The 23,313-nt window shown below is 40.6% G+C and overlaps 2 long non-coding RNA genes across 2 annotated transcripts; both read right to left on the reverse strand.

Moving 5' to 3' along the window:
- Positions 1 to 8,794: 8,794 nt before the first annotated feature.
- Positions 8,795 to 11,005, reverse strand: LOC121774178. Its single transcript, XR_006044947.1, has 3 exons — positions 10,891 to 11,005; positions 9,525 to 9,589; positions 8,795 to 9,056 (listed from the first exon to the last, which is right to left on the reverse strand). It is a non-coding gene; the product is annotated as an uncharacterized LOC121774178 (long non-coding RNA).
- Positions 11,006 to 17,902: 6,897 nt separating this feature from the next.
- Positions 17,903 to 20,732, reverse strand: LOC121774177. Its single transcript, XR_006044946.1, has 4 exons — positions 20,329 to 20,732; positions 20,193 to 20,254; positions 18,827 to 18,891; positions 17,903 to 18,358 (listed from the first exon to the last, which is right to left on the reverse strand). It is a non-coding gene; the product is annotated as an uncharacterized LOC121774177 (long non-coding RNA).
- Positions 20,733 to 23,313: the final 2,581 nt, after the last annotated feature.

Here is a 23,313-nt window from a genome sequence, read left to right on the forward strand (position 1 = left end):
ACTTCTTGAAACCTCGCGGCTTTTCTCTCGGCCCTCTCTCTCTCACAAATTTTGTTTGAAGATGTAATGTGTATTGTGAAGAGTTAGGGAAGAGGATACATGCAGGATTAATGTGTGACCTTTGGTTTGTAGAATTAATTGAAGGTGGAATATAGAAGGTGAAAGAGTTGGAAATGAGGGTCTCCATTGAGGGGCAATCGACCAAGAGGGAAAGAAAGAAGAAGAAAAAGATTCTTGGGCTTGCTCCCATTTTTTTGGAAGTGAATTGGGCTCCCACACTTTAATTAAATTTGTTTTGGGCTCATTTAGTTGTAAAGCCCACATTTGTATAATTCTTTATTGGTTAGACTTTTTTTGATTGTTATGGCCCAAAGCCATTTTTACTTATAAGAATATTGGACTCAAATTTTAATTGAGAAGCCCAAGTATAGCAACATCAACGTCATTACTTCAACAGAACTTTCGAGCACGTCTCCTAGAAAACTCCACAATTAATTAAAAGGGACGTCTCATTCCACATCAAAACACCTAAATACTATACTCCATTCTAAAACAAATTAACGAGAAGCATATCATGACGATAAAATTTTATTATTATTTTTTTTCATGACATATATTAATTTAGTACTTAAAAAGTACGGGTGTTACACAAGGGGAAGTAAAAGTGCAATTCTCGAAGCAAGGATCTTTGTGATGATCTTGTTCGTAACATTGCAGAGGCTGATCGGTCTGTAATCCCCCCACGTGACTGGATTAGGTTTCTTCGGAATGAGAACGATCATGGTCGTCCTGAAGCTTCGGGGCATAAACGCCCCACTGAAGAAATATACAACAGCTGCACTCACATCCCTCCCCACTGTGTCCTAGCAGTGCTGAAAGAACAACGAAGTGAACCCATCCGGCCCTGACACACTATCACCACTGATTCCAAAAACTGCATCCCTAACGTCCGATGTATGGATAAGAGATAAATCGGGCTATGCAAGGTCCCCAACGTCCGATGTCAGAAGCTGCTGAAAGAAGACGGCTGCCGACTCCCTGAACCCTGTCTCTTCCGTCAGTGCCTATCCCCCAACCTCAACTGTGTGTATCCTCGACTTAACTCTCTTATGTCTGACCCAGCCATGGAAGAATTCGGAGTTCCTTTCTCCATCAGCAGCCCATCCAATGGTCGCCTTCTGCCTCGAAAAATCTTCCTCCATCTCGGCCGTGATGATGAGCTCCGCAGACACTCTACCGAATTCGACTTTATGCGCTGGTGTCGGCTCACTATAAAATAAGATTTGGGTCCAAACCTTAAGGAACTTCTTGATCCTGGTAAGCTTGAGCTGGAGGTTCATCGTGGCATTGTATCTTGTTTCTGCCTTCCAGACTCTGGCGACCTCACCCCTAAAAGTCTCATGTCTCACTCACATATTCTGAAATCTGAAAGTCGGTTTCGTGGTCTGGACAGAAAACTGACATCTCACCAGCAGAGGTGAGTGATCCGAGCTAAATCTCGCCAAATGTGTCACCCTGGTCATCGTAAAAACTTATGTCCAATGCTCTCCAATCAAGATGCGGTCCAACCTCTCCCAAAATCCCCCCTCTGTTCCACATAAAGATCGGTCCATCAAATCCTGGGTCAATTAGCTGGCAGTCGGCAATAGCGTCAGCAAATTCCATCATGTCTTTGTGTCTGTCTGTATCACTCCCCTGTCTCTCTTCATTGGTCAGGAACATGTTGAAGTCTCCTCCCACTAGCCACAGCCTGCCCTCCATAGCCAGGGAGATGTCCTTTAACTTTTCCAAAAGTGTCTGTCTCGTCTCTTTCGTATGTCGCCCATACACTATGGTGTTATAGATCGGGAAGGGGAAGACTGTAGCAGATACCTTAACATGTAAGGCCTGTCTGGAGTCATCAACCACCTCCAGTGTCCAATCCTCATGGGCAAGAATCCAAATATGGCTACTTTCATTGGCTTCCGGAAATCGAAGGCCCTAGAAGTTCCTCCCTAAAGCTGGCGGTAGCCTCTGTGGTTCAATCACGGCTGCAAACAAAATCTTGTGTTCCCGAATCAGGTATCTCAGATATCTCTTAGTGCGGGCATTCGCCACACCCTGCGCGTTCCACACAAGGAACTGGCTTGTCATGAGGAAACAAATCAGAATGTGTGCAAGGCAGAAACCCTCGCTTTCTTCATCGGTGCTTTAATCACAGGGCGGCAATCCCCATCACTAGCGATCTCCATCGGCGAGCTCCCATTTCTAGTAGCCCCATTCCGTACCCCCTTTGCCCTTCTAGCCTCGTGAATAATCTGAGCATCCGCGGTCCCGTCATGCATAATCAAGGCCATAGACGACTCTGTCTCGGGATCCTCATCCTCCAGGATATGAAATCTGTTGATGTGAACTCCGAGTCCCATATAGACCTCTAGGTCAGTTATTCGGTTCCCTCTAAAGGTGGGTGAGAGAGATCTCGGTCTACTCTGTGGCTCCCCCCATCAACAGTCTCAAACTCCGAGCCTTCGGTCTCTTACAAGGCCCGGCTCTCAACCTCCTCCAACCTTCTCAATCTTCTTCTCTCTCTGTACCTAGCTCTGCTCTCTGGACTTCTTTTCTTCTTTTTCTTGCCCTTTTCAGATGGTTGCTGGTCAAAGAAAGGTTCTCGAATTTGTAGGCTGGTGCTGGGGGTGTTGTCAGTTCGGCGTGATAATATCCTATATTCATACCTTGGTGCCTGAGATCCCTTATTCTGGTCCTGTGCCACCGAATCCCTCATATATGTGCATTTCTTGCCCACACGGTTCCAACCCGAACCTGCCTCTGTCTGTCCGTCTAGTTGCTTTTCCGGGGCTGATCCCCTGATCTCCTCTCTTCTCATTTTGCTCTTATGGTGCTGGTCTGGAGTATTCTTTCTTTGGTGGTGCCGGCTTCTTCCCAAATGCATAGCACTGTTCCTCTGAATGGCCAACATGTTTGCAGGCTGAACAGTATTGTGGGATCTTGTCCCACCTCACCTGCAGAGTCACATCCTTTCCCCCAATTCGGAGTATATACTTTTCTGGGACAGGCGTTGAGATATCTATTTCAATGCAAATGCGTGCATATGACAACCATGCTCGTGTGATAGTGTTATGATCGATCTGAATGGGCTCACCAAACAATTTGCCAATGGAAAATAACACGGATTCTTCAAAAAGATGTATGGGTAATGCATGTAAATTACACCAAACAGCAACAATGGGAGTCTCAAAATAGAGGTCAAAATCAGCGGTCTACTTAAACATTCTAATCGGATGATGCTCAACAAACCAAGTATTATTGTTACTAGCTCCACATAAAATTTTCACGTAATCATCAATTTCAGATAAGGTAATGAGGGTAGGCTTAGCATTTATAAAATTCCAATTTAGCGTACCTTTTAGCTTGAAGTTAGACAAGGCCTTGCGAATCAAGTGGGGGGCTGGGATGGAGTGTGAAAATTTTCCAATCGGGGCGAGTCTCATGCGACCTGCAAGTTCAGCAATAACAGAATCAGGTATATGAAGACAAGGAATACCGTCCTCCTCGGATGTCGTGCCCCTATGCTTCACTTTATTAGGATCCAGTATGAATGGCTCGTTCTGTATCCTTGACAGCCCACCCTTAATCACGTCCGCCATGGTCCTGTTTGCCTTTACCAATGGGCTTAACGAATCATTCCTAGATCCCTTCAAGGTACGAGATGAACCTTCTTGGCTAGGTTCTTGTATCAATGAGCGATCCATCATAGCCATCCATTCCGGGGAGGGTGTGGGGGGGATGAATGTCTTTTTGGATTTGGGTTTTTGTGAAGAGGATATTTGGTTAAGTATTGTCTTGGGTGGCCGAAAGGGTTGGGGAGAATTAGGTTTGTGTGGCAATTTTTGTTCGGGGGAAGAATTAGAGGAAGGTAAGAAAAGATGGGCAGCTTTGGAGGTGAGATTTGGTTTCGGTTGTTTGGGTGATGTATTGAAAGATGAATGGTTAATATTTAGGGCTTCTTGGAAATAAATTTTCCAAAAATCACGCACCTATAGCTTAGGAGACGTGGAAAAGGTGGATGTGTTTCTCGCCCCCAGGATGGTTGCTAGGATTAACTCAATCTTTTCCCACATGCCAAAGTGTCGCTCATGGAACCAGGTCCCACCACGGTTGATATGGCGCGGCTGATCTAAACCGGGTTCGAAAGCTTCTCATCTTCAAATTGTAGTACACGTGACTCTTCCAGATCATACGAATCATGCATTCCATGATCAAAAGAGTAAGTAAGCACTGGGTCCTTTTTAGAAATTTCCAAATCACACGGGATGTCACGGTAATCAACCACAACCTCGCCCCTTTGTTCCTCCATGATCGCCGTCGACCCAACTTCTGAATAGACGGGCAAGGCCGACGATGAGATCCCCTCAGAAACTCGAGCATCCGCCCCTCCCACAATTCAGCCGGTGTGACCTCTCCTCGGTTCAAACACCGACTACTTCTTCATCACCACGGTTCAGCCTGTGTGGCCTCTCCTCCTCTTCCGCTAAACCACCTCCGCACTCTCCCTGCCCCCCCCCCCGACATGAGGGTCAACCATGGTGGAACCCTAGATTTGTAGGGCTAGCCGCCAACGAACCCTAGCCGCCAAAACCCCACACTTCCAAAAACCAGTGAACTCCAGCCACCTGACTCACCAAGGGGCTGACGCAACCAAGAGCAAGCAGAACTGGTCGGACAAACTAGCTCCGGCAACCAACGGGGGAGAGAAAACAAAAAACCTAGGGAAACCCTAGATTGCGCCGCCGTGTCCTGCCGCCGCTACAGACCTCCGCCGCCCAAACCCAGCCCACCACCCGAACCGGCAAAACCTCCCCGACACAATCACGTCCCAACCTCGCCAGAAAAGACGTCCGACGACTAGAAGGAATAACGACCACTACGAAATCCGACCAGAAACTCAAAACTGATGGGAAGACTCAAAACCTAATCGAAACAAAAAAATGGTAGAAATCAAGAGCACGCCGAGGAATCCAAAGAAACAAACTGGAACAAAATCCAATGGATAAAACTCAAGAAATCAGCGATTTCTGCATGACAGAAACTGAAAACCCTAAACCCTAACCCTTGATTATGCACTACTTTGACTTATCAAATGATGCGGGTTTTTCGCAAACCAATAATCCTGATATATTGGGTAGTGGTGATTAATATTTAGTGGTGCTAGGATTGTTATTATGTTGAATCGTGTGCGAGGTGAGTCTCGTTTGATAATGTCCTCAAAAGCAGCTTGGACAATGTTTTATTATTCGGAAAACTGGCCAGTTGGAATTTAATTATTCCATGAATAATAAATAAGTGTTTCTTGCTAAGTCCACTCTTTGAATTAATAAGATGTTAATTAATTAATGGACATTTGTATCTTAAGTGCGAGAAATAAACATTTAAATAAAATGAAAACACAGATTAATTGTAATTTCAGATTTGAATGAGCAGTGCAATATTATTACTGTATTGGCTGCTAATAATATTCCAATATAAGCTTGTATTAAATTGTGGGTTCAATTTAATTAGTAAAAAACTAATTGGGTGAGGTCACATCCAAACCTTCATAGATCCCTGACTGAGCCCAAACATGAACTTAATATATATAGGAGAATAAAGGAGAGACAAAATTAATTAATTTAGAGTCATAATTTTCGTCCCCCTCTGGTTTTAGAGGAGCTCGGAAATTCTCTCAGCTCTCCTCCGTGAGATTTTTCTATCTTTTTTATTCGAGTCCTAGTATTCTGATAAGATCAGCCCACACTGATTTCGGAATACAGTTCGGGAACCAATCAGAAGATCCGTGGTCCAGTATTGAAGATCATCAAGTGGAGAAGTAGTAAGCAATCGACGATTGCCTGGATAAACAAATCGGTAACTCTAAACCGTAGTATTCATGTTTAGGATTTACTTTTTTTGAGCATGAATTATTTACGTTCTATCATACAATTCTGTGTGAACATGTGAATAGATTAATTCCATAATCTATTAAAATATATCATTATCTGATTTATTTGTTTTGTACGAGTTTCCGTTGTGCAAGGGGCACCAAACCCCATCATCAATTGCTTTCAAACTTCGCATCTCATGAAATCGGTATCTAAATCAAATCGATAACTTGAACAATCCAAGTCAAAGAATCGAGCTTTAATTTCAAGAAAATCAACCTTACAACTTATATGCGGGGTAAATCGGGATTCTTCGGGGGATGAAAACGGATCTGCCGATCTGGACGGTGTGACCAACTTCAGCGGCGGCACCACGGAGACCTGACTACAACCATCGCGAATCGGGCGTCGTCCGGCTGAGCACTGCGACGATGATTCTTGTACCACGGCAAATTGGAGAAAACGGCGTATCCACTTTGGTGAATTTTTTCGGGTGAGTTCTGTTTTGGGAAGAAAGAGAGTTGAAGGAGAAAGAAGAGAACGACGAGTTTTGGAAAGAGAGTTTTGTCCTTTTTTATTTTAATATTGTTTTGATATATGTTTTAAAATGGAGTTGGGGAAGTATACGTGTATTTTGGAAAAAAGGAGTAATTTGACTTTTATATGTTTTACCCCTTTAATTTTTGGTGATTAAGCTAAAAGTGGGAATGGGTGTGTGCGTATGGGCTGGAGTATTTAAAATTTCTTTCTTACTTCCTCTTGACCACTTAATTTAATTGATTTTGATCTGTTTTTAATATAATTTGTTGGGGGTGAATTAATCGAAATACCTAAACTTCTAATTGAGAAATTTTGTAATCTTGATCGAGAAAATAATTGGAGACATAGGATTCATGCATCTTATTTTATTTGAATTCTTTGTGTTGATCTATGTATTATTTTTTTAATCATTCTAAAGGTGATATCTCGCAAGTGTATTGTGATCGCAAGGGAAAGAATAAAATTTCGGATTAAGCACTCGAGGTGAGCTCTTTTTTAAATAAGGACAATGTCCTAACTATTTTATCGATGGGAATGAAATGCGAAAATATTTATCATGCCGTATTTTGGTTTTAACGTGTCTATCTGAAATGGCTTTGTCATTTATTATTTAAATCGAATACAGGTTCTTCTAGGCCGCAAACCCTACTTGGATTAGTGTACACCTATGGTAGATCGTGTGTCAGCATACGGGTTGGACGGTCTAGTGACTTGGTTTGTGGCCACATTCCAAGTCATGTATGAGCAGAAATGGTAAACGTCTATGGAAAAATGGCTGGCCAGCCGCAATTTTTGCCTCTGATATTTGAATATTAATTATTTGGTCATACTCTTTATTGAAACCCTAGATTGTTTCCCTTTTCTTAAAGTCCTTTAGTTGCGACCACCCGTATTTATTAACCCTAACAAGGGCGGTCGTGATAGATCGTCTCAATATTTATTGTGGTTCACTAGTCTCTTTTAGAATTGTGACATGTTCATCTACTTCATTTTTGGTTAGTGGGTTTTACACATCATTATGTTGTTCGATTATGTCTTTAGATTGTGATACAATAGGAACAACAACCTTAGGTGCAAAAACATGTGGATGAACCTTATCGTGGACTTCATGAACATCCACCTTTCACCACTCCCACTAGTTTTCACCATTTTCAGTGAACCTCACATTTCTCATTTAAACTATTCTCGCACTACGGTTAGAATAATAAAGTGTATACCCCTTTGATTTTTCCGGATAGCTAATAAAAAAATTCACATACAATCCTTAAATTAAAATCTTTTCATGTGGATTATATATAACATTATTTATGCTTGAAAACCCCAAATATGAATATGCCTTAAGCTAGGTTTCCTTACCGTCCACAGTTCAAAATGATTTTTAGGAACTTTCTTACTAGGAACGTGATTAAGCATTTACATTGTAGTCTTACTAGTAACGTATAACAACATGACCTAAATCTAACCATTTTCCTTAAAGTACGATTCCACCTTTCTGTTTTTGGAGTATCGGACATTGTACATCTTGCACAAACGCCTCTACTTTGAGTAACTTTACAAATGGGCCTAGACTTTGTCTAGTCTCAATAAATTTTACATAAACTCATCAACTTTATCTGATCTCACAACTTTAACTTTTCTATTTAACTGCCATCCACCTCGTCAATGAATACCTTTAGGACATTCACTGGCTTGGATATTTTATGCAATAGATACTTATTCCATAATGTGAGTAATCGTCAATAAAGATGATAAATTAATTCTCATCAACCCAAGAAGGAGTATCTAAATGACCACATATATCAGCATGTATTAGCTTAATAAGCTGACTGCTTCTCGTGGCTGATTTCTTTATAATATGTTTAGGTTTGCTTCCCTTTAATGCAATCTGCACACATATTTAGGACACTAAATTCTAATTTTAAGGAAAACTTTCATACTTTACCAACTTCATAATTCTTTATTTGGAAATAGGACCTTTCTTTAATGCCACAAGAATGCCAAACTTTTACTTGACTAACAACCTTAACGTCTCAACTTTCAATATTAAATAAAGATTCAGAAAACTTCAATTCAAGATTGTATCTATTAAGTGAATCAAATAATGTACCATTACCATTATAGTAATCATTTCGGTACGATGTGGATACACCATATATCCAATGTTGATATTAAAACTTAAGGTATCCAATCCACTTGCAGAAACAATACTTATAGCACACTCAGGCACATAGAGATAACCATTAAGATCTATATTGTCACGACCGCCCTTTAGGGTTAATAAATATGGGCGATCGTGATTAAGAGAATTTAATAAAAAGACGAAAAGGACTAGGGTTTTAATAACGAACTTGACCAACAATTAATATTCAAATAAAAGGACCAAGAATTTGACATAAATTGGTAAAATCCCAAATATTCAATATCCAAATAATTTAGGTTGCAAGCCTAATAAACGATAATTGAAAGAAATGTCACAGCGGAAACGACCAAGAGTAAGAGTGACGTCATGTGTGAAGACACAACGACACCCATAATTCAAAAACAACAGTTCATTTACCAATTGACTTGCTCAACACCACCGTACTCTCGTCGCCGCTCAACCTGCACATAAGGAAAACACATGCAGGGCTGAGTACTATAAAAATACTCAATGGGCTCATGCCAAAAACATTTTCAATAAAGAGTAATTTATCATGCCATTCACAAGTAACCGTCGGGGTTTAGCTTTAGAAATGCCCGAGGCACTCAAAATCATTTCCATTTCAAACATCGACTGATCAGTCATTTTCCCATAGACGTTTACCATATCTGCCAATACATGACTTGGAATGTGGCCACAAACCAAGCCACTAGACCGGCCAGCCCGTACGCTAGCACACGATCTACCATAGGTGTACACTAGTCCAAGTAGGGTTTGCGGCCCTACGAGGACCCGAATTCGATTTATATAACAATGGCATATAGCCACATCAGATAGGCACGTAAAAACAAATCACGGCATGATAAATACAGTTTCATTTCCATCGACAAAATATTTAGGACGTTGTCCTTATTTAAAAGAAAGCCCACCTCGACTGCTTAATTCACAATCACTTTCCTCCCCTTGGTATCACGTTTCACTTGCGATGATTCACCTTTAACATTTGGATAGTACATAAATCAACACACATTTCAAACAAATAAATAAAAGGAAATGCATGCATCCTAGGCAAAGTCTTTTATCTCGGTTTAACTCGGTTTTCGATTATTCGGCGGCCGCTTGCACCCATAAATCCTCCGTTGGCTCCTCGTATTTTCCACCACGATGTCAAATAAATCCCCAAAAATTATTTAAGCGCATGATTAAATTATCACAACTATTTCCCTTCGCAGTTATATTTATTTCAAGACTTGGGATAAATTATTTGTACATCGAATTATTTCGAGAATTAACTAAATAATTCGTCACTATTAATTTAATTTTTAACTCAAACAATTATTTAGTTATCGGCCCAAAGATTTAATTAAAAGCTCAAGACTTAATTATTTCCCCACCTTATATCTCCAACTACAAATTAAAGCCCAACCATTAAATGGAGCCCATCCTTAATAAATCATCAAATTCTAATTAATGAGGCCCAATTCCATATAAAAAGCACAAGCCCCATTCTTTAATAAATGACAAAGGCCCAAATTATTTTTAAAAACCCAAGGCCAAACAAATAAAACATCATTTTTTTGAGGCCCAAAATAAAAAAAAGAGCCCAAATCACACTCCATCATCTACACGCCCTTCTTCTTTCTCTCTCCCTATCTTTCGGTCAAATGAAAGGAAAATTCCAAATTCCCATCGGCTCCCTCACTCAATTCCAGATCAGAAACCACGACTTGCCGGAGGACGTCGTCGTCGTCACTGCTGACCGCACGGGGCTCGCCGCTGATTCGTTCTCAGCGTCCAGCCACCGTCGATCGTCCTCGGCGTCCACCGGTCAGTCTGCTGCTGTCGGTCCGCTGCTCCGTCGCCGTCCAGATTCGTCTGCCGTCGCTTCAAGACGCCGGGAAGACGCAACGCCACTGCTGCTGTACCGGTCAGTCGAACAGCAACGCGCCGCTGCTCTGTCGTCGCCTCTCAGCCGTCGGGTCAGGCTGCTGCTGCCGCCGCCAGGAGCCGCTGCTCCGTCGGTGGTCGTGCAGCCCCGAAACATCTCCGCAGCCCCTGATTCGTCCCAAAACCAATCCGAACCACCCCGAAACAGCCCCGAACCGACTCGCCACCAACCCCAAAGATGCGTTCTTTACCCCATTTTTATGCTAATTCATATTTTCCGATTATTTGTCGTAGGATGTCGGTTGTATTGTTCGGTTCTTGTGGAGTATTGATTACGTTAGATGCGAGGTTGATGTATGAATATACTATTCTTAAGAACTGTAATTAATCGGTTGAAAATGAGTATACCTTGAATGGGATTTGAGAAAACAAGCGATAACTCCCTCCTTGAGTTGGGTTCTCGATTTCAGCTGGAAGGAGATTAGATGAGTTGGTTTGAACTTTGAATCATGAAAAAAAAATAGAGAGAAATTTGTGAGATTACCGTGAAAGATTGAAGCTTGTTTTCCTGATGCAGAGGACGGATAGGAGAAAGAAACTGATTTGGAGTGAATAGTATAGAGGGATGGGCGGTTTGGATGTGAGAGAGATTTGGGGAGAAAGGGGACGTTTTTTTTTTCAACGTGGGTTGAGGGAAAATTTCGAATTCTTTCTTTTTTTATTTAAATTGAATTTATTTGGTATTCATTTGCAGATCATGGAGGAGGAATACCTCATTACGGAGGAGAAAAAATCTCTAAGAATCTTTAATTAAATTGAATTATCGACTTGGTGACCGAGTCAACCGGAAGATGATTTAATTTGTTTTGCTTAATTCACGGTCCTTTGTATTTTAATTAAATTATGCAGCCCACAATTTATTTATCACGGACTGGATTTTTATATCATTTATTTATTTTATCGGATCCAACACGGAATCGAGTCCAATAAATATTCCTCACGGACAGGAACTATTTAAAATCCGCATTGTGATTTACTTCACAATTTCCAACTCTAAAATAAATTATCAATTATTCACAAACATTTAATTTCACCCCACGTCAATTATTCAAAGCAGCCATCACGTATTCCATAAAGTTGACCAAGTCAAAATTCCAACTCAAAATTAGGTCACGTAAAGTAACCAATAACAATTCCATTCGACAATTAATTCACGGATTTCGCGACATTAAAAGCATTAAATGCAAGTACTTTAGGGTTCGAAAATTAGGGTTCAAAAAGTGGGGTGTTACATCCTACCAACCTTAACGGAAATTTCGTCCCGAAATTTGTTACCCTCAAGTGAAGAGTTCCGGATACCATTCCATCATCTTATCCTCATTCTCCCACGTGGCTTCTTCATGCCAATGATTTTCTCATAGTACTTTCACACAAGCAACATTTTTATTTCTAACAATTTGGATCTTTCGGTCCAAAATAGAATGGGGTCTCTCTGAGTAGCTCAAATCCGGATTCAATGCGACTTCCTCAAAACGGATCACGTGCTTCGGGTCAAACACGTATTTTCGTAACTGTGACACATGAAAAACGTCGTGAACATTTCCAAGGTTTGGTGGGAGTGCCAAACGGTATGCAACGGGGCCCACTCCTTCAAGGATTTCATAAGGCCCAATAAATCGCGGCTTCAGTTTGCCTTTGACGCCGAATCGTGTTATCCCTTTTGACGAGGATACTTTTAGGAAAACTTTGTCGCCAGCTTGGAATTGTAGATCAGTTCGTCGGACGTGATAGTTACTGGGACTCCATGCAATTGGACTATCTACTTTATGTAAATTTGAGCTAGCTTGTTGGACCCATAGCTTATGAGAATCGGTATGAAGTGCGCACTCTTGGTAAGTCAGTCTATAATTACCCAAATGGCGGTGTTCCCTCTCAGAGTCCTTGGCAAGCGTGTCACGAAATCCATGGCATTGTGCTCCCATTTCCACTCAGGAATCTCTAGTGGTTGTAACGTCCCATGCGGTCGTTGATGTAGAATCTTCACTTGCTGGCAGACTAAACATCTCTCGACGAATGACGCTATGTCCCTCTTCATACCATTCCACCAAAAGGACTTCTTCAGATCTTGATACATTTTCGTACTTCCTGGGTGAGCGGTGTAAGGAGTCTCATGCGCTTCACTCATAACCTCATATTTTTTGCCCCTCGTTATCCGGCATGCATAGTCTTCCTTCGAAAGTAAGGGCATTGTCACTTTCTTCACTAAAATTCCCAGATTCGCAGTTCGCACTTCTATACGAATTTCCTTCAATTTCGCATCCATCCGTTGTGTTTCAATAATCCTCGACCTTGGATCAGGTTCAACATCTACAGTGGCTATTCGTGCATCCACTGTTTCAGGTGCCCTCACCACTTCCAAACGCATCTTGCTGAATTCGCGAATCAGGCTTTCCTCTTTGGTGAGAAAAGGTAGCCAGTTGGGAATGGTCATTCCGGCTTAATGCATCTGCTACCACATTTGCTTTGCCGGGGTGATAATTGATGCCACAATCGTAGTCTTTCACCAACTCGAGCCATCTTTGTTGCCACATGTTCAAATCTTTCTGCTCGAAGAAGTACTTCATGCTTTTGTGATCCGTGAAGATCTCACATCGGACTCCGTAGAGGTGGTGTCTCCAAATCATTAAAGCGTGCACTACCGCTGCTAGCTCCAAGTCGTGGGTTGGATAGTTCAACTCGTGTGGCCTCAATTGTCGTGACGCGTATGCAATCACCTTGTTGTTTTGCATCAATACGCATCCAAGTCCCACCTTCGAAGCGCCATTGTATATCACGTAGTTCACTCCAGGCTCTGGCACAGCTAAAATCGGTGCCCTAGTTAGCTTTTCCTTCAACAGTTGGAAACTGGCCTCACACTCCGGGGTCCAATTGACTTTTACCCCCTTCGTGAGTTGTTTGGTCATGGGTCTCGCTATCTTGGAGAATCCCTCTATAAAACTTCGGTAGTATCCTGCCATGCCTAGGAAACTCTGAATCTCGTTTGGTGTTGAAGGTGCTTTCTATTGTTGTACCACCTCGACCTTGGCGAGATCCACTCGAATTCCTTCTGCCGACACAATGTGACCAAGGAAGTTTACTTCCTTAAGCCAAAACTCACACTTGCTGAATTTGGCATACAGTTTCTCACTCCTCAACGTCTCCAAAGTGATTCGCAGGTGCTCCTCGCGTTCCTTCTCATTCCTCGAATAGACGAGTACATCATCTATGAATACCAAAACGAATTTACCCAAGTATGGGTGGAATACCCTGGTTCATCAAATCCATGAATGATGCAGGTGCATTCGTCAATCCAAACGGCATCACCACAAACTCATGGTGACCATATCTCGTGCGAAAAACAGTCTTCGGTATGTCTTCTCGTCGGACTTTCAACTGATGGTATCCGGACCTTAAATCCATATTTGAGAACACACCAGCTCCTCGAAGTTGCTCGAATAGGTCGTCTATTCTCGGCAGTGGATATTTGTTCTTGAGAGTCATCTTGTTCAACTCTCTATAATCGATACACATTCTCATCGATCCATCCTTCTTCTTCACAAAAAGCACATGCGCGCCCCACGGTGAAACACTGGGTCTAATGAAACCCAAGTCTATAAGCTCTTGAAGTTGTATCTTGAGTTCTTCCAACTCTTTAGCCGCCATTCGATATGGGGCTTAGACACCTGTGCTGACCCTAGCTCTAGGTCGATTGTGAACTCCAATTGTCGATCTGGCGGTGGGCCAGGTAAAGCTTCAGGAAAAACGTCTGCAAATTCTCGTACCACATCGATATCCTCCACTTTCCTTTCTTCTTTCTCATCTCCTTGTAGATAGACCAGATAGGCAGGACGCCCTTTTCTCAACATCGTAGTGGCTTGGAGTGCAGAGATGATAGACGTTTTTCTGTTCATCGTGATTCCGTGATACACGATTGGTTCCTTTCCAGAGGCTTGTAATGATATTTGTCTCTCCTTACATCGAATCATAGCAAAATTTGCAGTCAACCAATCCATTCCCAAGATTACATCAACATCCTTCATGGCCATATCTTGTAAGTCGTGCGCGACTAGCTTAAGTTCTCCAATGGAAATTTCTACGTTCGAGCATGTCCGTGAAATCTCTATTACCCCTCCCACTGGTGAGGTCACCATCATCTTATGTTCAGATTTATAAGCAGGCAAACTTAATGTGTCCACACATAGTTCTGATATGAAAGAATGCGATGCACCCGTATCAAACAACACAACAATAGGTGTATCGAGGAGTTCGCCCACACCTGCCAAATTTCCACTCTCGTGACTTCCTTGTTCAGTCTTGGGTTGTTTAGAACTCAGCGCATATACTCTAGCCTGGGAGGGAAGTCTTGGGCGGTGAGGTTGTTATTGTCGCGGAGATTGATCACGATTCATCCTTAGTTCAGCCGGTGGTGCCCTCGACTGCTGACGGAATCCTTGATTGTTCTGCCTTGACCCAATCCCCGCATTCTTGCTCGGACACTCTCTAGAGAAGTGGTCATTTCCCCCACAGTTAAAGCACTTGGTAGTTTTCTGCACTCTACACTCTCCAAAATGGTACCTGGAGCACACATTGCATTGTGGTGGTCTGGGTCGGAAGTCACCCCTCTGGTTAGAGAAATTTTATCTACCCCCATGCGGTGGTCGGTTTTGATTGGGCTGGTACCTCTTGTTTTCTTAGTGGGTCCTATTCCTATCCCACTTTCTCTTCTCTCGAGAATAATGTGGTGGAGGCAGTGCCAGTGTAGTGTTCTCCGTCACCCTCTCCTTGGGCATAGCTGCCTCAACATCTAGCGCAAGGGCCAACGCCTCCGCATATGTAAGCCTCCCATGACTGGCTAATGTCATCTTGATCTCATGCCTTAGACCCTCACAGAACTTTTCGGCCAGTTCCTCATCAGTGTCAACTTGTTCAGGTGCATGCCGAGTCATATCGCAGAGTGTGCGGTCATATTCAGTCACCGACATACGCCCATGGGTTAAGTTGTAAAACTCAGCCGCCTTTGCCTTTTAGTAGCTCTTTGGTATGTACTTGCTATATATCGTCTCATTAAAGTTCTCCCAAGTCATTCTACCCACTTTCTTAGGGGTCAGGTCCCTTGCTTGGTCCCACCTAAAGTCGGCCGAATCCGTGAGTTGGTAGGTTACATAAATCAATTGCTCTTCCTCGGTGCACTTCAAGAATTCGAAGATGCTCTCCAATACGCGTATCCAAGTCTCGGCCTTTGCTGGCTCTCCTATCCCATCGAAGATAAGAGGATTTTGCTTTAGCAAAACTATTCAATATGTCATTCTGGCTTAGGTGGAGGAGGTGATGGTGATGGTGCTTGCATGCGTTTCTCTATTCGATTGTTTCCCATTTTAGTTGATTCAATTTCGCCACTTGCTGGTCGATTTCCTCTCGTCGACGACCTTCATTCGTATATCTTAATCTATCAGGGTGCTCGTACTTTCATTCCAATACTGTCGTACAGTTATGCGACGACCTTCTCTAAGTTGTTATCTGTATATCCCTTGATCAATCACTTACATAAATTCTGAGCCGGAAAACATGATCATTTGATGTGCACGGCTTCTCTCAGCTTTTTTTTTTTGTTTCTCAAGACCTAATATCTAGGTGTGGCATAACGTTCGATTCTTTGGCTGCTTGCTACAACTAAGCATAGATGCGTAAATATCCGACTCTGCGTGTTGCTGGTGTATCATTTTGTATGTGTCTCTTGAAACTTATTCCTCATATGTGTTTGCAGAGATCGAGCCATTGTCTTTCTTGAGAGTCTTGTATCAAGAATTTAGAAATCTATTTAACAGTCTTACTTGGATCAGAATGGGTTTCAACATAAGGAGCACTATTGAAATTGCCCTTGATTTAAAATGGCTCCGAAAATGACTCAAGAGGAACAAGAATGAGTCACTACTTTCATTAAAAGGAAACAGTGATGCATCACTTGCAAATTGCAGGTCAATCAAAAGTTCTAAATGCACGAAAAGAATACAATTGTCAAGGAGCTTCATAGAAAGAAATTTCTGATAATCCAAGTAAGTACCGTCAATTAAATTCATCCATTCTAGCTACAAAGGTGGCACTCCGTCATTTCCAGAAGATAATAGAAGCGTTCTCGAAAACTCTAGATTCTAAGTCAAGACTCTTGGTGTCGTTACAGCAATTAATTTGCCCTTGAAGGTCATATCTTCATATTGTTTTTGGCACGCCCTAGCGGTCATTCTCATTAAAACATGGTAATAACCCTCCCGGCCTTAACGTGTCATAAGTGTTGTCATATTTGTAACGCGTCGTCGCATTAACATGTTATGCCCGATTGCATTCACTCTATTTGACTGCAGGCACAAATTCTCGTCGTTGTAAGGATACATCACCTAACATTTCTTCTTGCCTTGATCTCGTTAGAAACTTCCTTTCGTTTTGTTCTTATCATCCAGGGAAGACAATAGACAATTACAATAATCCGTCTAGTTCAAAGTATATGTTTTCGTTTGTCCCATCACTCAGGAAAGTGATATTGTGGTCATCAATTTTCAACTATGTTCAAGTACGTTCAGCCTAGCATACTTCTTAGGCACTCTATGTTTTCCAGACATAGTTCATAGTCTCATACTTCAACACATATTCGATCGTTGCTTAATTCAAGCTTCATATGGGTTCTACGTTTGCAACAAGGTTCAAAATTCAACATTTCACTTTCATATTGATTCTATAGTATTTCATCAATCATGAACTATCACATAAAACGTCATTTATACATTGCGCAGTCAAACATGTTTATCCATATAAACCATTTGGCATTCCATAGCATTTCATCCAGCATATATTAATATTTAAAATAGTAACTCAATCAATCCGTCGCCCATGGAATCACATTTCATAAATCATGCAATTCATGTCCATCTTTACACCACAATCACGTAATTGCAACTACACACGAGTCATAGTTTGCGTTTCATAGTTCCAAAATCATATGATTTCCACAAAATATGCATTAGAATTTTCGCCGTTGAAGTATTCAACATATATGTTCTTCAAATTAAATTCGCAGTTCAACCATGTAATAACAAGTCCCCGTCTCAAGCATGCGATTCATTTTCATACTTCAATATCCATCACATTCAACACCTTCAATAACATACTTCCATAGTGTCTCACGTCCCATAGTTTATCCCGTCTCGTATGACCACAATATTTTCCAAAGCCATAGCATTTACTTTAAAATTCCAATAGGCCCAGAATTGCCATTTTTGCAAGGAACCATTTTTCCACCGAATTTCAAAATTTTCGGTCATTCATTTAAAAAAAATCGCCAAAATGTTCTTACCGCTTCTTTCGTGGTTGGGCGTGACGAGTTGTGGTGTTGAGCCTTCGAGGTTTAACACTTTAACCAATTAATACAAGGATAGATTTTGACTCCAAAAGACTCTTGGGTCCAGAGCGGAAAGAAACTGAGGCTCTGATACCAAACTGTCACGACCGCCCTTTAGGGTTAATAAATATGGGCGATCGTGATTAAGAGAATTTAATAAAAAGACGAAAAGGACTAGGGTTTTAATAACGAACTTGACCAACAATTAATATTCAAATAAAAGGACCAAGAATTTGACATAAATTGGTAAAATCCCAAATATTCAATATCCAAATAATTTAGGTTGCAAGCCTAATAAACGATAATTGAAAGAAATGTCACAGCGGAAACGACCAAGAGTAAGAGTGACGTCATGTGTGAAGACACAACGACACCCATAATTCAAAAACAACAGTTCATTTACCAATTGACTTGCTCAACACCACCGTACTCTCGTCGCCGCTCAACCTGCACATAAGGAAAACACATGCAGGGCTGAGTACTATAAAAATACTCAATGGGCTCATGCCAAAAACATTTTCAATAAAGAGTAATTTATCATGCCATTCACAAGTAACCGTCGGGGTTTAGCTTTAGAAATGCCCGAGGCACTCAAAATCATTTCCATTTCAAACATCGACTGATCAGTCATTTTCCCATAGACGTTTACCATATCTGCCAATACATGACTTGGAATGTGGCCACAAACCAAGCCACTAGACCGGCCAGCCCGTACGCTAGCACACGATCTACCATAGGTGTACACTAGTCCAAGTAGGGTTTGCGGCCCTACGAGGACCCGAATTCGATTTATATAACAATGGCATATAACCACATCAGATAGGCACGTAAAAACAAATCACGGCATGATAAATACAGTTTCATTTCCATCGACAAAATATTTAGGACGTTGTCCTTATTTAAAAGAAAGCCCACCTCGACTGCTTAATTCACAATCACTTTCCTCCCCTTGGTATCACGTTTCACTTGCGATGATTCACCTTTAACATTTGGATAGTACATAAATCAACACACATTTCAAACAAATAAATAAAAGGAAATGCATGCATCCTAGGCAAAGTCTTTTATCTCGGTTTAACTCGGTTTTCGATTATTCGGCGGCCGCTTGCACCCATAAATCCTCCGTTGGCTCCTCGTATTTTCCACCACGATGTCAAATAAATCCCCAAAAATTATTTAAGCGCATGATTAAATTATCACAACTATTTCCCTTCGCAGTTATATTTATTTCAAGACTTGGGATAAATTATTTGTACATCGAATTATTTCGAGAATTAACTAAATAATTCGTCACTATTAATTTAATTTTTAACTCAAACAATTATTTAGTTATCGGCCCAAAGATTTAATTAAAAGCTCAAGACTTAATTATTTCCCCACCTTATATCTCCAACTACAAATTAAAGCCCAACCATTAAATGGAGCCCATCCTTAATAAATCATCAAATTCTAATTAATGAGGCCCAATTCCATATAAAAAGCACAAGCCCCATTCTTTAATAAATGACAAAGGCCCAAATTATTTTTAAAAACCCAAGGCCAAACAAATAAAACATCATTTTTTTGAGGCCCAAAATAAAAAAAAGAGCCCAAATCACACTCCATCATCTACACGCCCTTCTTCTTTCTCTCTCCCTATCTTTCGGTCAAATGAAAGGAAAATTCCAAATTCCCATCGGCTCCCTCACTCAATTCCAGATCAGAAACCACGACTTGCCGGAGGACGTCGTCGTCGTCACTGCTGACCGCACGGGGCTCGCCGCTGATTCGTTCTCAGCGTCCAGCCACCGTCGATCGTCCTCGGCGTCCACCGGTCAGTCTGCTGCTGTCGGTCCGCTGCTCCGTCGCCGTCCAGATTCGTCTGCCGTCGCTTCAAGACGCCGGGAAGACGCAACGCCACTGCTGCTGTACCGGTCAGTCGAACAGCAACGCGCCGCTGCTCTGTCGTCGCCTCTCAGCCGTCGGGTCAGGCTGCTGCTGCCGCCGCCAGGAGCCGCTGCTCCGTCGGTGGTCGTGCAGCCCCGAAACATCTCCGCAGCCCCTGATTCGTCCCAAAACCAATCCGAACCACCCCGAAACAGCCCCGAACCGACTCGCCACCAACCCCAAAGATGCGTTCTTTACCCCATTTTTATGCTAATTCATATTTTCCGATTATTTGTCGTAGGATGTCGGTTGTATTGTTCGGTTCTTGTGGAGTATTGATTACGTTAGATGCGAGGTTGATGTATGAATATACTATTCTTAAGAACTGTAATTAATCGGTTGAAAATGAGTATACCTTGAATGGGATTTGAGAAAACAAGCGATAACTCCCTCCTTGAGTTGGGTTCTCGATTTCAGCTGGAAGGAGATTAGATGAGTTGGTTTGAACTTTGAATCATGAAAAAAAAATAGAGAGAAATTTGTGAGATTACCTTGAAAGATTGAAGCTTGTTTTCCTGATGCAGAGGACGGATAGGAGAAAGAAACTGATTTGGAGTGAATAGTATAGAGGGATGGGCGGTTTGGATGTGAGAGAGATTTGGGGAGAAAGGGGACGTTTTTTTTTTCAACGTGGGTTGAGGGAAAATTTCGAATTCTTTCTTTTTTTATTTAAATTGAATTTATTTGGTATTCATTTGCAGATCATGGAGGAGGAATACCTCATTACGGAGGAGAAAAAATCTCTAAGAATCTTTAATTAAATTGAATTATCGACTTGGTGACCGAGTCAACCGGAAGATGATTTAATTTGTTTTGCTTAATTCACGGTCCTTTGTATTTTAATTAAATTATGCAGCCCACAATTTATTTATCACGGACTGGATTTTTATATCATTTATTTATTTTATCGGATCCAACACGGAATCGAGTCCAATAAATTTTCCTCACGGACAGGAACTATTTAAAATCCGCATTGTGATTTACTTCACAATTTCCAACTCTAAAATAAATTATCAATTATTCACAAACATTTAATTTCACCCCACGTCAATTATTCAAAGCAGCCATCACGTATTCCATAAAGTTGACCAAGTCAAAATTCCAACTCAAAATTAGGTCACGTAAAGTAACCAATAACAATTCCATTCGACAATTAATTCACGGATTTCGCGACATTAAAAGCATTAAATGCAAGTACTTTAGGGTTCGAAAATTAGGGTTCAAAAAGTGGGGTGTTACATATATGACATCCGGTGTCTAAGATCAATCAGTAAGTCCCAATGTCTTCGTTCCATGCCTTTATTATGTTTCTTATGAACAATATCAATGTCTTCGTTCCATGCCTTTATTATGTTTCTTATGAACAATTATTGTTCAAATCCTTTTGTAGATTGGATTGAACTGGATCCATGTTTAACATGAGACATGAATTGTAGCACCAAAAATTGACCACCAAGTATTATTAGGCTCTTCAATAAGATTTAATTTAAAGTAAATAAAACCGTTATGTTCAACTTTCTTATCGAACCAAGCCTTCTTTTTAGGATAATCTTTTCTGAAGCGTTCTATTTGCTTGCAAATAAAACACTTCTTTTCCTTATGGATATCCTTTTTCGGATCTTTCAGAAAATATTTATCCTTCATTTTTTCCCTACTTACTTAATTTTCCTTTACTGGTGCCTACACCTCCAAGACCTATGAGATTCACGACTTAATAATTTATCTTCTTTAATCTCCCCTCCATTTGAACCAACATAGCCTTTAATTCTTTAGATGTCCCATTTATCTTTAATGGTGTTATAATTCACCTAGAACTGGCTAAATTCAACATGTAGGGAGTTTATGATAAATTTTTGGCCGACAATTGCTCATGAACCTCAATTCTCAAGGTCGTTAACTTTACTGTCTGTCAAGTTAGACATGTTTGTCACATGATCGTGAATCGACTTAGACCAGTCAAACTTCTTTATAGTAAGCCCATTTATTATGCTACTACATTTGACTTATCAGCCAAATCCGATCGTGAACACTCTTTAATTTTCTTAATGAGTTCCCTTGCTTTTTCTGTTACGGGCAAAGATGACATCAAATTTTCTGCCATTGTCATTCTCAAAGGCTCAACCTGTTTGATCACACACATTGAGATTTTTAGTTACAGAGTGACATCTATAATGGTTGAGGATTCCTCTTCCGTTAGTACGACTTGGTCCAATATCTTTACACCCAGCGTAAGCCAAATCTATTCGGACCATTCTCCATAATTTTACCCATTAATTTAATGACATAGTCAGCATATGCATACAAATTTTATAAAGCTGCAACATTTATACATGTTTATCTATACGTGCTTGAGTTCTTTAACACGGAATCATAAATAGTAATAAAACTTTAAATAACATGCATTCAAGTAACCTTTGGGTAATACTTAAGCACATGTACTTTCAGCGATGCTAGATATATACTTTAACAATTAATCAAACTAAACATATATCAAATAAGCATGTTGCCTTTGGGTGTACATACTAAATGACAAATGAATAAATGATTAATCCACTTCGTATTTATTAACTATATACAATGATCCACCTTTGGGTGATTTTTCAGTATATAGATAATAAAATAATTGATCAATCAAACTCTTGTGTCATTTATAGCATCTCTATAATCATGATCAATTAATTAACATTTATCATTTTCAATAAATAAATGCAATATAGCAAGACCACTTTGGTGATAAACAAGTTATATATTATTTAAATATTGAAATTTCTAATAGGTAGAATATCCTACTATTGTTTTAACATTTTATAAAATAATTACCCAACACACAAGCGGAAGCATATTAATCAAAATTGAAAAATCTAAGACCATTAAATTTTCGATTTTGAAAACACATAAATGGTGAATTAACCAAATCTAGATTGGTTCTGATACCAATTGTAAGCCAATTTTCTATGCTTTAATGATTTCGATAATGAAATCTTTGTCTAGATTTAAATTAATTTAACCATAACATTTATACTATAGAGTGGAGATAAAAATCACCAACCTCCATCCATGCTTTCTTCATTTTGATGTAGAGGTTGAAATCCACCAATTGATGTTCGTCCTTTCTTTGACTGAATTCTCCAATTGATGTTATCCCCTCTTTGACGTCAAACCTTTAATGATTCTTTTAATGGATAAAGAATAATAACTTTAATGAATATATTAATATACACCTAAATGCCATGAGCATATATTTATATATTTGTGAGTGTCGACATATGCCCTATGTCAAAAATGTTTTCAAGTATCTTTACAGCATGAAGGCTCATATATTTATAGGTAATACACACCCTTTCGTGAAGAATTGTGTCTATTCACATATACACCTTAATCATGCATTACCCAACTCCTTAATCATACGGCATTGTTGGGTTGCGTTGCCGCTGATCTCACACACGTAATCGAGAAAATAAAGCACGCAAACGATA

This window comes from Salvia splendens, chromosome 17 (assembly GCF_004379255.2).
Source record: "Salvia splendens isolate huo1 chromosome 17, SspV2, whole genome shotgun sequence".
Classification (NCBI taxonomy): domain Eukaryota; kingdom Viridiplantae; phylum Streptophyta; class Magnoliopsida; order Lamiales; family Lamiaceae; genus Salvia; species Salvia splendens.